The sequence below is a fragment of the Paramisgurnus dabryanus genome, chromosome 9, assembly GCF_030506205.2.
Source record: "Paramisgurnus dabryanus chromosome 9, PD_genome_1.1, whole genome shotgun sequence".
Classification (NCBI taxonomy): Eukaryota; Metazoa; Chordata; class Actinopteri; order Cypriniformes; family Cobitidae; genus Paramisgurnus; species Paramisgurnus dabryanus.
In genome coordinates this window covers 8,899,029-8,914,213 of record NC_133345.1, presented here as the reverse complement: position 1 = coordinate 8,914,213, position 15,185 = coordinate 8,899,029, and positions in this window count along the sequence as shown.

Below are 15,185 nucleotides of genomic sequence, written 5' to 3'. Positions count from 1 at the left end.
CAAACAAACAAAAACAAAATAATACTTTTGATGACATTGATAAACCTGTGGTGTTTTTTTGTGGCGGGGAAGAAACGTAAGCCATCAAAATCGAATAATTTACGCAAGAGGCACTCAGCAGAACGAAACTCTTCATATGCTTTCTGAAAAAAAGCAGATTTTAGTTTAAACTATACTGATTTTAAACACGCACACACACACAAAAAATGATGGGATCAATAAGTCATGACAGTCTATGTTTTTACATTATTTTAACTCAACAAAATAAGTTTCTTTTTAAAAACTTTTTTTTTACACAGCAAATCACCACTATTATACTATGTTCATCATGACCCGTACAGGCAATTTCATTATACGTAATATTTTTTAAAGTGCATATAAACGCCCCCTACCCATTAGCTTTTGAAGTAATTAGCTGAACAACCGTCTACATGACTCCCAGAGGGCTCATGGGTTTGAACTGGGAAGGGCAGTCTCATAAACAGGAAGCAGAGGAAACAGCAGTGAATTTAAGAGGAAATGGGAACGTAGGGAGAGGTGTACGCCACAATGCTGATGGAGGAAACATAGGATTATAAATAGACACACGACCTTCCCCACGCTGAGTGCTGGGTCACGGCCGAAACCACAGACAATGGAGAACCCATCCTTGAGGTCATGGCTGAGAGTGACTGGGAAGGATTTGGCCAGGCTTATGCAGTGACAGTGCAGTGAGACGGGAATGTTTATGAGCTTGACTGAGATGAGTTATTATGTTTTCTGTCACGGTAATATTCCTACATATACAGTACACCTTAGTGTCATTATTTACAAATTTTACTTGATATATGCGGGAGGCATTTCAGCTAATGATAAAAAAAGTATTAATTTAAAATATAAAATGTACTCTCTTGTGATTTATGATTTCTGTTTTTAACATTATAAACCTCTTGAGGAAACCTAATATCATAATCAAGATTTTGACCTGGATTTTACAGACATGCACTGTCCAAAAGTCAGCATGTCAGTATGCGAGATGCATATTACTTCCGGCAACATTCTGGACAGTACACTTTATTATCCCATGATAACACGGACGCTGAGGAGCCGCCAAATGAAAAAGTTAATGAAATAAAAATCTATGAACCGGATCTCCCTTTTAAAGAGCAACTATGGTCCCATTCATGTTTTTACGATATGCAAATCTCAAAGTAAACAATAACGTGAGTTAACATGTCAAACGTGAATCTCTATCTACAACAAACACGGATTGTAGGCAACAGTTTACTTCCTGGGATTGGTGATGTAGTAAAGACCGACATTATCATAATTCCTCAGAGCCTGTAAGTTCTGTTAGCCTTGCATTGTGAGCGAATCTTTCAAACATAGTAAGGAGCGTCACATTTCCAGCTGACGTCAGAGGTATTCAGGCCAATCACAACGTAAACTATGTTGTAACGAATTGCAGTGTTTGATTCGTTAAACAGTTTTTTACCATTTCTGAGTTCAGAATTTTTTTTGACGGGCCTAAAACGGTGACTCGATGACGTGCTTGAGCCATCAAGCATGGCCTCGCCTCTAACAAGATTGTAAGCATAAATTAGGTTGTATTTCAAAAGTTGAGAAAGATGGCAGCTTTCCCGTGAGTGGGCGTGGTTTCAGCTCAGACAGGGGACACGCCCCCACCTATTGAGAACAGAGGGTGCTGCCTATTTTTCCAAGATTTTGATTATTTTTTTCATTTACTTGCCATTTTTACCATTATTCAAATTTGTTTGGGTGGTAAATAGCACATTTTTCTCTGGTGTGACAAACTCAGAACCAGTGGCGGCCGGTGACTTCTTTCTTTTGAAGTTCGTCACAACATGTATGTAGCCTGTCATGTGTGTGGTTTGAAATTTCAAAATATGTGTTCTGCGCATCGAGTGATCCTGTTTGCATCACGTTTTTTGTCAAAATAAGTGCCTGCTGCAGATACGTATAAAGGGTTTATGATAAAAGAGACGCTCACGTTTGCGAAGTACTCTCATAATCTCATGTGTAATTAGAGTTCACTGTTAAGGGAGTGTCTTGCGTGTATTTTGACGTGTGTGAAGCAGGCACTTATTTTGACAAAACACGTGATGCACATGGTTCACATGACGCAAAGCAACACACATGACACTTCGAACACTTATTTTGAATTTGCACTTCTCGGATGAGCAGTCACGAGCCGCCACTGCTCAGAACACATTTAATATCTGACTTTAAAGGGAATTTAAGTGTTTAAGTGTAACCAACCAGGTAACCAAAAAATACTATGCATTCTAAAAAATGCTGAATTATTATGTAAAACCTCAACCTTTGGGATAAATTTACCAAGAAAATGTGTATATTTGATCAAACAATGAATTAAAACAACCCAGTATTGGTTTAATTACAACCCAGTTAGAGAATGAAAGATGCATGTGTTAATAAAGCTCAACAAGTCACACGTGTGATTTGAATAGACACAAGTTAGTTTGTTCAAGTCAAGGCTGAAGATTATATATTTCAGTAGTTACATCCTCTTTAGTGAAGGAAGTGAATCTTGCTATATTGACTATGCAAAAAGCTTCTAATTGTGATCTGCTCCTCTCCAGGGATTTAAACAAATCATGCGGTACAAAAAAAAAGACTCATATGGGGTCTTTGTAATTAACACAGTAAAAACACAAAGATATCAATCACTTGAATTTGATGGTCACCCATTGAACCCACAACAGCCCAAAGGTGAGCCACTTCCTTTTGTGGTGAAATTAATAATTTTCTGTTTCGGAGAGTTGTGAACTCTTGTCCTGACATCCGAAACTACACGTGATATTCCCCACGCAATTTCAGTCCATTAAATAAAGTGGCAGCTACACAGATACAATTTGACAGATATGATTCTTACAGGGTCCAAATGTCTGTCTCAAATCAGGCATCAGTTATTACCTCTCTATTGTCTCTGACAAGCTGAAGCTGAGGACATGATCATGTAATAGTATGAGTGAGGTGTATCTTCACAATGTCATTTTGATAAATGATCAGGTCACATGACAGGTTCATTGCACAAGTGACAACTAGAATGAATGTGTAACTTGGTGTAAAGGAGACACTCAGTTCTGTACAAAGACGTGCTGTCCTGAAGACGTGCCACACATAAACATTTGACTAGTGAGTAAGCTGCCTAAAAAGGGACTGTATGGTTTAAGGTTAAGAGGTTGAGTATTAAAGTCTAATTTAATCAATTTAGGTGACCATTATGGGAGACATCAGCAAACTATAAAAAGTGATTTACTGTTTTAAACAATGTAAAAAACATTTGGTGAAAATATAACTTTGATATCATTAATATTGACTGAATAAGATCGTGTCAAAGATTTAAATTGATGTGAAATCAATGAGTGAAATCAAAATTTGATGCTCTAAAACTCATCGTTAGATTATAACACTCAAGTCTGGTTTGCACAGGCAGGGTCACATTTTGTTTATACTTAAATAAAATCCATTAAGACAGCAGATGACTCTGGGCCGGATCCGTACCGGATCCACACCGAAGTCACCGGATCTGGGGCCTCATTTATAAAACGCTGCATAGAAATTGCTGCATTATCAAAAATGCATATGTGTGATTCATAAACCTAACGTACACGCAGAAAACGCCTGTAACCCTTTATTTCAAATGTGCACAGCTGAGTTTTAGATTTATGCCTTTAAACGATGCCTAATTAATGTCATAGACATATAAAAGAGTGCTTGCCAATGTTTTCCAGCAGCAAAAGGCTTATATTTCCAAAAACCTGCAACATTCAGACAAGCAAAAGTTCATATGTCTGCCCTGGCTAAGCACTTAAAAAAAAAAGTTTTTATAAATATAGACATTGCCGTGGATTTTTGGGTATGCACACTTTTCGATCAAATATGTGCGTACGCATGCATTATACATTCTCTCCAGAAAATCGTGATTTTGCGATTGCATGATTCAATGCATAATCATCCAAAGCCTGCATATTTATGCAGGGGACGCATTTTTTTTTTAAATACGCTGAACTTTCACGGCATAAATTGTAGATTTCCGCGCGCAAAATATGCGGGGCTTGCATGAATTCATAATCCCTGCATTTTCGTAGCAAAAAGTCACATATATCTTAGTTGAATAATGTTGCATTTACGCCACACAAGCGCAGAAACATATGGGAACGTTATGAAGTGACGTAATTACACAACGTGTGAACATCATTGAAAAGCTGCAAACCCCAACCGGAGCTTTTGCAAGTTCCCGGAGTTTTTGCACGTTCCCGCAATTTTTGCAAGTTGCTGCAAATTCATCGCATAAAATAAATATCACGGATATTCCACTGCATTTTTTAAGAAAATGTGCACAAGATCAAGGATTTTTGCCCGCAACAATCACAAAAAATCCTGCATTTTTCTGGAAGGACGGTTTATAAATGAGGCCTCTGGTGCGGATCTGGCATGGAGTCGTATGCTGTTGTGTAAGTGAACTATTAATGTAAGATGTGATTAAAATCAAAAAGTTGTGAACCTTGCACAAACAATAAAATCCTATAAAAATATCCAAACAATAAAAGTCCTATAAAAGACCCTATGGCTTATTTACACAACCACTTAATAAGAATCTAATAATGAGAACAAAGTATCTAAATAAATCTTTATGTAATGAACCCTATTTACCAAACCTTCTAATATTCAGAAATTGAGTTTTATAATTGAATATACATATTGAGAATAAATTGAGAATCTCCATCATGTTTCCAGTACTGGGCCTCCCACTCTTAACGGCTTGAGAGAAAAGTAACAAAAAAGTTGCACTGTCTTTGCCTAGTAGCTCTTTACAGCCAAGGTTGTGATCCTCAGGCCTGTTAAAGACCCCCATGGGGTTGAGTCTGTAACCGGATATTTAAAATAACAGTGACCGGGATTTGGTACAGCACTGCTCTGCATGAGTAGGGAGCGCTCCCTGGAGCTCTGGCTGGAGGTCATCACTGAAAGGTGAAAGGTCAGGAGGTTACGACACCGGGCATCATACATCAACCGGTGCCAGTGTAGAATGAAGAACTCTCTCAAAAAGACGCAAGGCAAGAAATTCATTGACCACCTCAGAATAAAACAAAGAAACCAACCAAGAACCAAGCTTTCTAAATTACCAGTGTTCATGTAAGCATTGATGGTCAAAGGTGGACACAGTGTCTTCTGCGCAAAAGCATAAGAGAATAGGTAGGCAGCCATGGCCGTAAATATCTTTTCTTCACCCCTTCCCACTCCTCCTCACCATCCATACACAGATGTGACAACCAAGGCCCTAACTCATGTGTGCAGTTTGGGCTTCATACTCCCAGAGCGAGAGGCAGGGGTGAAAGGGAGTCGCTATCCACCTTAAGGTGAAAGCCATATGTGCCGATCTGAAGGCATGGGAGGTCAACCCACACAGAGCTGTAACTTTAGTGTTGTGACAGAGAAATGACTTGGAAAGGTATTAGCGCAAACTTGCAAAGATAACCTGATTAAAAAGTTCACACCATCAGTGTGGGTTTCACAGCAACGCATGGAAGGTTTTGCAGCATCCAGGAGACGTTACCTGTGTTATTGCTCGTTTATTCACTAGGTTACAAGTCAAAAGTAGGTCACGCCGATGCTTTATATATTAATAGTATTTTAAAAATAACAGTAAAATTAAATTATGTGGTGAACCAATCAAATCATATTTAACTTTTTTTTTTTAAGTACATTATAACTCTTAGACTCAGCATACTTCATGAGGTATCACCTGTGGATGCTATAAACTTATTAAAGTTCTCATAAACTTCCACTTGCTGACTGCTTGTCCTTCATTTATTATCAATCCAATAAAAAAAAGAGATAAACTTTTATGAAGAAAGTCTAATTTATGTTTGTCTACAAAAATAATAAAAAGCCTTTTAAAGGGTTCAAAGATTAAACTTGGTCAAATGTGTTCACATTTTTGTTGCATAACATTATTTACAGTGTTATGTTGGTTTTTCCACCTAGTTTCTGATCAGAGCTTTTTAACGTCTCAAACAAGAGATTAATCTGAGGTCAATAAAGTGGTTAGCAAATAACACTTGTGTGCTGTCTTCAGTGGAATGTAAAAGGTCAGAGCGGTGGCTGTTTACTGACTGCTGATGGTTCGAAAACAGACGCTGAAGCGTGTGTGAAAACGTGCTTCTTATCAGTGTTTTTGATAAATTGAGGAAGAAAAGGACAAAAACACTTTGCATGGGCATTTGTGCTAGAGAGAGAAAAAAAAGATTGAAGAAAAAAGAGACAATTATCACGAAAGAATGGAAATAAGCAAAACAGAAAAAGCAGCTCACACCTTCACAGAAAGTGATAAACAAATCCACAGATCCCCTGGGTGTGTGTGCTGAGGGGAACCGCACAGTCTTCGTGTTGTCCCGCTGCACATTAGCATATTTATAGTCCCTTTGAAAACCCAAAGGCACCAAACGCACCACAACAGTGCCCTACAGCACATGCACACATTCACACCACACACATAGACAGAAAGAGAGAGAGAGAGAGAGAGAGAGAGAGAGAGAGAGAGAGAGAGAGAGAGAGAGAGAGAGAGAGAGAGAGAGAGAGAGAGAGAGAGAGAGAGAGAGAGAGAGAGAGAGAGAGAGAGAGAGAGAGAGAGAGAGAGAGAGAGAGAGACATGCAAACACACACGGAAGAAAGAGAAGGCACCTGTTGTACAAACCACAATGTTTACTGAGGGCCAAATTAGAGCATCACCTTGGCAACAACAACAGATTGAATCACGAGCTATGGCCTAGAAAAAATTAATCTCCATGACAAAAAAATAATAATAAATTTGAGGATTTAAAGTTTGAATAAATAACATTGAATAAATAAATGAAAGTACATCATTAATGCTGCTTAATTTAAACAAACACAAGTCTATATAGCAGTATATGATTAGGTCATGCAATCATATTAAAATCATATTCTGTTGTTTCTGCTTGATTTGTGACAAAGTGCAGTTATTTCATTCTTACTCTTCTTTCAAATATTTTAAATTAGGCTTGACATTGCAAATTTAGAGATACATTTCGTAACTCTTTATTTATTCGCATTTTTTTATGTACATTAAGTAAACATGGGTAAACTCTGTGACTGCTCTTCACATCTGTTCATGTGTGATTTGAGCTCCCCTAGTGGTGATGGATGGACTTTGCACTATGCATGTGTTTGTATGGGAGTAAGAGACTTTCTTAAAATCTGACTTTTTCTGCTGTTGTTGTCATGAAGTCAACTGAATAATTCATAATTAAATAAATGTTGCATAATTTTAAACAAATAATCCCCCAGCTACACACATCGACTGTATTGTTTAATTATATATATATTTTAATATTTTATTTATACCACTTTCACAATGTACACAATGCAATAGTGTATAAAACATGAGAATACAGAATAACATTTTATCAGGAAATATTAATTATTAACCAATCTTACGGGCCATTCAAAAGTAGAAAGAAAGGGGTCAAAAGATTCATGACTGTCACTAGTCACTAAGCATGGCCTCATTCAAACACTGTGTGTGTGTCAAAAATGTTTTGTTACCCTTCGTTGTTCTGTAATGAAACTGATTGAAAGCATGTGTGTAGCGTGTCATGTTGGGGGCGGAAATTTTTAAATTGTATTGTAAATGAGTATAGCCAATGAGGAGTAAAACCGGGCTTGTTTATTTGTGTACTGCGTGGGTGTGTGTGTTTGTGTGTGCATGTGTCATGCGTGCATGAATATCTTTTGGGGCATGAGAACATAAACCCCCACAAAAGCAGGCAGATTGTGTCAGTACTGGAAGCTGGGAACCATCGTGGGGGTGTTAGACACAGAGGAGTGGGGTTGCATTTTTAGCTCAAGGAGCAAAGAAAACAAAAGGTCTTGTTGCATCACATATCATTTAATGCATAAACAATATTTAACTATTAAACTACCACTTTATGCCAGACCAGAGATACAGCGTTTGTGCATGTGTGCAGAGATCTAGCGCTTTGTGCCCTTACACATCTCTTAGACAAAATACAAAAATTACTAAATAAATAATTGTTCATTCAAACCACCTGATCATGCTTGCGCTTTGATGAAACATGCTAAACCTCAGAAACCAATAGCATACAGGTAGTGACCTTTTACCTCCCCCTCGCCCCTCCACCATCTCTCTCTGATTTACACAGTTTCATAAAGCTGGCCCAAACTGTTTGGATAAGTCAAATCTCCTATTTTCATGACTGGCTCGTTGCCAGGAAAGTAATGCTTACAACAGCTCTCTGAAAAGAGTTTTCATTTATTAGGATAAATTACAACAGGAGAGAGGTAGTGGGTAAAAAAGGGGGTAGTGCAATAAAAGACACGAGTGATATAAATAGCCAGGCTGGGTGGAGGGACAATGAGACAGGGTTTAGAGTAAAGCATAACACTGGGGTCCGGAAGCACTCTACCCTACACACACACACACGCACACACGCTGCACCTGAACCCTGCGTCTCATCACTGCTACCTGGCAGGGCTTAAACTTCGCCTGAGCTCTGGCTCGTATCACACACACGATGGCTCTGTAATGGAGAACAGCTGGAGTGAAGCAGACAGACCCATTCATAACCCACAAAGCTCACATTCTCATGAAGGAATACGAGTGAAAGAGAGAAACGTTTAGAATTAAAGAATTGAAGTAGGTGCATGCTCTTGAGGTTTTTAAAGCGTATCAACCTGTCAGCTGGAAATGAATTTTTTCGTGTTGTGTCTTCTGTTGAACTCCCTTAGGTCTGCTTTGGCCTTTGGGTCATGGAAAGAGCTGAAGAAAAATTGATGATATTTAAAGAGGAGCTCGTGACGGTATCCGTTTAAAGACCTGCATACTCAAATGTAGCTTTTGTGCGTGTGGTCCGTTAACACATTTAAAATAATAAGCGTTAAAGTTTACACACCAGTTTTTCAAAACAACTTATAATTCATTTAAGGGACACTATACTTTTTAGAAAATAGGCTAATTTTCCAGCCCTCCTAGAGTTAAACATTTGATTTTTACAATTTTAGAATCCATTCAGCCGATCTCCGGGTCTGGCAGTAACATTTTTAGCATAGCTTAGCATTATCCATTGAATCTGATTAGACCATTAGCATCACGCTAAAAAAACAAAACAAAGAGTTTCGATATTTTTCGTATTTAAAACTTGATTCTTCTGTAGTTACATCGTGTACTAAGACTGACAGAAAATTAAAGTAAAAATATCGAAACACATTTCTGAGTTCAATGCTAATGTTCTAATTAGATTCAATAGATTATGCTAAGCTATGCTAAAAGTGGTACCGCCAGACCCGGAGATCGGCTGAATGGATTCCAAAACTGTAAAAATCAATTTTTTTAAGTGGAGTGTCCCTTTAAAGGAGGGGTGTATGATCTCTGAAAGCCAATGTTGATCATTGAAATCACCTAAACAAACACGCCCCTACCCCAATAGAATCTGGACCTTCTTTTGATAGACCCGCCCCGCACATACGCAACCCAGGCAACGATGTCGGTTAGTAGACACGCCCCTTACTGCTGATTGGCTACAAGTGTGTTTTGGTACTCATGACTTTTTTCTTACTAACACATTGCTGCATTGAGCTATCTATCCAATTGCAGTCTTTTATTCCACCACACAGATTTTTGTCCAATCAGACGCTCTAAAACAAAAATGATCCTTTCCCCAACACAAACCGCATCCAACAATTAATGAGTTTGGTGTAACTTTAGGATAATACCTTCAGTGTATCCAGCCCAAATGTTTCAATAGGAAATACAGTACAACATTGTGCTTGTCAAGCAATTTTGAGTGACTTCGCAGTCGGTAATGATATTTAAACCAGCATTATGGCTAAAGGCTCATTTACTGTGCTTATATCCATCAGTTTAACAAGCCTCATAAAACTATCTGTGTTTACAGTCGGCAGGATCCAGTGTCTGTCCAGCAGATCAGTTTGTGAGGATGCTGATCTAAACACATTTCACATTCGCAGCAGACATTCATCTCATTAACCTGCACCATTCGTCAGCTAGCACAACATTCAAGGGTAGTGATGGTTTTAACAACCAGCGGCGTGTGGCTGACAAAACCAAACGTATATAACATTTCATGACGGCACGAGAGAGGTTAATACATTCCATGTGTGTTATTTTGCAGACAGAGACGCCCATCACAGATGAGATCTCTTAATATCTCAGTTATTTCTCCTATAGACATCAGTGAGATTAAATATATTTTTGCTCTTGTGTATTTTTCTCTTAATGTGATCTCACAAACTTAGCTTAAATCTGTCAAGTCTGCAATCAAAACTGCTTTACTGAGTCATTTTCAGAGTTATGAAATCATTATGTGTTCATGTGGTGTTGTTTAACATAGCCACAAAGCTCTTCCTCGTGAAAACTTACAGTACCACAAGAAGTGTGATTCTCCTATTAGCATGGCGAGGCTATGGGGATATTGATGTTAAGTTCAGCTGGAGTTTAACCAGTGTAATGTGTGTGTGTGTGTGTGTGTGTGTGTGTGTGTGATTTACCCTCAGGTTGAGCTGAGCTAGCAAAGAGACAGCTTGGTGTCCCACTGGGTAACTTCCTGTTAAAGGGGTCTTCTCATGGCCGAAACGTGATCCACCATCCAAAAATAAAGACGGACACCACGGGAGCTGATGGTTCACAGTGAAGCAGGAACTTTGTTTGGTTTCTTCAACGTGTGGTCATATTTCACAGATATGATGGTTAAATGAATATTCACTGTCAGTCTTTGGAGCTCAGATGATGACTGTAAGATACACTAGCTGGTATGAAATATCATACACTTAACACTGTCAGTCAGAGTTTAATATTTATTTTAATCTTTATATCTGTTTGTTTTGTAAACGTAATAGCTTTGTATGTGTGTAATGTTAATTGTATCAATATGCAATGATATTTGTAAGATGTTGCAATTGCAAGGTTAGCATAATCGTAGATCAGCTCACATTTGGAAAACAGAGTTATCATCACAACATATGCATTATTATGCGTGTTGTTTCTGGACAGTCTTTTTTCCCAAATTTGGTGCCACAAGTTTTAATAAAGAAATATAAACTGGTTCTCAAGATTGCACTGAGATCAGATATGTGGTGATTTCTGTTAGTCTGACTGCAGGGGAAGTGGGCAGTGTTTATAAGGGTGTGGTTGATTCGCTGTTTAAATGATAAGCTAAAAAAAATGTTGACCACCTTTGAAATCTGTGGGGTTTAATATGTTTCCATCAGCTTATGTCTGGTCAAGCAGCGAGGACTGCTTTATTTATGCAGGACGTGTTGTGTTGTTTTAGGGCCGTGGAGCCACAATGATTACAGACGTTGTTCCGGGTCATTGAGAAGCCACACAAGAGAGTCGTCTTCTTTTCCCATGGCTTTAAAACCACAAAGATTGCAGAAGGTGGAGAAGAGGGTGGAGCTATTAAAACCAAGACTCCGTGCCTTCACATCAGAGATTAGATCGTTTTATAAAAAGTAAGTAAAAAGAAAAATGTTGTATGGAAGCTTTAATCTCCTAAGACATTATTTTTTTGTTGTTTGCACCATAATACTTAATTCTGTGTAACTGAAACTTGTTGTTCACAAACGTGGAAAATTACACTGCTTCATGTTCCAAGAAAAAAAATGGTTATTATATTTATTGGTTCTTCAAAACCCCAAAATAGAAATCTGAAAAAAAGACAAACCAAAGCTCGGGGCTTAGGAGGTTAAGAAAACAACTTTCAGATTCTACTTCAATGAATGCATGCACAAAATAAATAAATGATTGATTCAAGACAGATAGATTTCTGCACAATTATAGACACTTTATAATGCGGGTCCATGAATCATGATGAACTAATACCTAAATTAATTCCTACTTAAATATGACCTAATGTTGAGTTAAGGCATCTACTAAACATAAACTAATGAATCATCATTAACTACAACGTGACTCAACACTTAAATTCATTGTTAATTAACACATTAATAAACAACATGTCATGTTGAACTTAATGATGACTTTATTAATTTATGGTTAGTACATGCCTTAACTCAGCATTAGTTCATGTTTAAGTAAAATACTTAAATATAGTATGTCCATTATGATTCATGGACCCTTATTATGAAGTGTAACCATTATGGGAAAATAATCTTATGAGTCTTCAGATCCTGTGTTCTAATGGGATAGCAAAGCGTCTTATTATAAATGACAAAATTATTTCAGAAACCAAAATTTGGGTATTGTTCAAGTCCCATAAATATGGAGCAGACTTCCTGCTCTTTTGATGTACTGCATACTGTGCACACATTCGGAAGCAGGAACTGTAAAAAAAATAAATAGACAGAGAAAAATAGTTTTTATTTTAAAACAAAAATAAAGAAAAAGAAATATGAATAAAAATGTTAGCATGTTTCATAAACTGTCATATCCATGTAAACAACTCCTTACTATTCATATAAATATTATTGTCTGATAAATATTTTTGTATCTTTTGTATAAATCTGTATCTTAATATAGTTCCAATTTCGTAAGACACTTCAGATAAATATAAACATCTGTAGATGGGAAGAGGAACATAACAAGTACACACTATGCGTTGTTGCCCGCTGTACATTTTATTTCTATTATTTCTTATTCTGTACATCACTTATTATTTTTGTTATTTAAATTGTTATATACTAACACATCTATTTTTATCCTTTTGTCCTTTTTTAGCTCACTAGAGTGAAACAGGAAGTGTTGGGGCGGTGAGAAGGGGGGCAATCTTCTGGAAGTTAAACTCATATGCCCCCATATCAGCACCACAATGCAATATGTAAAGATGCATGAGGTTTTTTGTGTGTGTGTGTGTGTGTGTGTGATATAGTGTTTGTTTACACAAAATAACCTTACATTGTGTAAAGAACATTCTGTGAAAATTGACTTTAAGACTTTAAATTGGATTTCAGATTGGTTCACAAATATGGCAATATTTTCTTATGTATATCTTATTATCTGTGTATATCATATAGGCACCTGTTAACCTCTCTTATGTTAGCTAGCAAAAACACACTTTTTTATTTCTTTTTTTTTTTGTTAAAACGTGGTTATAAAAAAATATTGGAATAAAAATAAAACCATTGACATGTTATCACAAAATAATAGTTCTGTATACATAACAGTTTTTGTGCTTCAGTTTGTCATGCAAATGTATGCCTGAGAATAGGTTAAAATGAGTTTGATAAATTCAAAAAAGGGTTTACTGAAACAAAGACTTTAAAGGATTGATGGTTTTAGAGTACAGGGTAAACAAAAAAGGCACCCACATATATGTGTCATATGAATATTTTCCATAACTCTTTGTTAGTATTTGTAAAAATGTGCTCAGGGGCAGACATGGGGTAAGTGTTAGTAAAAGGGTCTTTACCCCGCTGACCTTAAATGAGACTTAGTTATGACATTGAACCTATTCTTTATTCACTGTACAATTTGCACTTGAAAGAAACACCCACGATTTAATCTTGAAATAAGATCTGGTTTATAATAAAGCTTATAGAGCTACAAATAAATTTCAATGAAACTTCACCTGTATTTCAAACTGTCAAAGCACACTCATAATATCACATTCTTTTTGACATTGTTACTGTCAATACGGTTTTCTGATATTTTTCTCTTCTTAAAAAAATAAATAAATAAAAATATAAAGATATCAGTGATGACTAACATTTCTAAATTCAGAAGACATGAACAGACTGGTGGAGTACGTTTCATTTATTTTATTAATTTTTATTTGAGACTACATTTGAAATGATGAAAACAAAAATCTAAGTAAATTCGGCTACAAAATGTTCTGTATGGGATGAGCTATTCCTTTAAAAGAAACAAGAAGCAAATAAACCCTGAGCTTTGACCTCATGTTTTCTGATTGTTTAGTAAGTATCGCTTTACAGACGTGTTGATATGTGGCTTATTAACCCTATAGGAGGTGTAGAATGTTAAAATGTGATCCCAAATACACTGAGATGTAAATAACACAAGGTTTAACACAGATGTGTCTCCCAGAAAGTCAGTGAAGTTAACTTTTACAATAACATTCTTGCATGTCAGGGGCATCCTCGACAGGACTTTTTTGCTTAACATTGACTCATTCTAGGACGAATACTTAAAAAAACTGAAAATCGTCTGGCAGAAGATCAAAAATGTGCAAGAGTGTGGTCTGGGTTTTTTGTACTGCTCTCATGTTCTCAGAATCAGAGAGCGCTACAAGGAAAACTCAAAGAGAAAGCGTAAAGTGTTTAGTTGTCGCTAATGTATTCTGTACACAGCTCATTACCGCCCCCATCTGACCAAACATATCACTGCAGGCTAACTATTCCTGTCTTTTGGATTTGGCCTAAACTGCATGGATGCACTTACTAAACACAAAACACGGAGAAACTATATTTAGCTATAAAAGACAAACCGTAAATTCTCGCAGCATTTATGCAGAGTTGCTCTTTAACCTCAGGAATTTAAGCCTTCGAAAAATACGATCAGAGTAAATGCCAGAGGAATAACACGTAGGTCTCTTTGCTCTCACCACCTCACATAAAACAGATGAAATTCAGTTTACAACCACAGTTATGTACATGGCAGTTAGAGAAGCCACAGCACCAGAGTCTGGCGTGTCTGCCTGACTAATGACATTGATTTCCATCTGGAGCTTTGTCACTCCAGATTTACCCCCCCCCCTCTCTCTCTCTCTCTCTATGTGCGAGCTGGTTGCTTTCCATGGGCACAAGTGCAGACGCGGCAATTCTGAGCTACAATGTGCCTTTCATTTGGCCTGATACTTCCAAACTCAGAGCACATGTGGTCCAAATATGCAGCTAACAGCTCCAACACAAACATGCTGCTTTCCATCCAGTCTGGTGCTGCTTAAACACACTTCAATTCAATCGTTCTCTCTCTCTCTCTCTCTCGCTCCCCCTCTCTCCATGTGTGTATTACTTTTCAGTTGTTGTCCTTTTGTTTGCTATCTTTCTTTCTCATATTCTAGTGCAGTCTCTCTAAAACATACATAGGGTCATAAGCACACATATATTACTGACAAATAATTAAAAGTAAAAAATGTATAATTTTTGTGTTGATTGTTGTGTGTTTACTTTATTTTTATTGACCT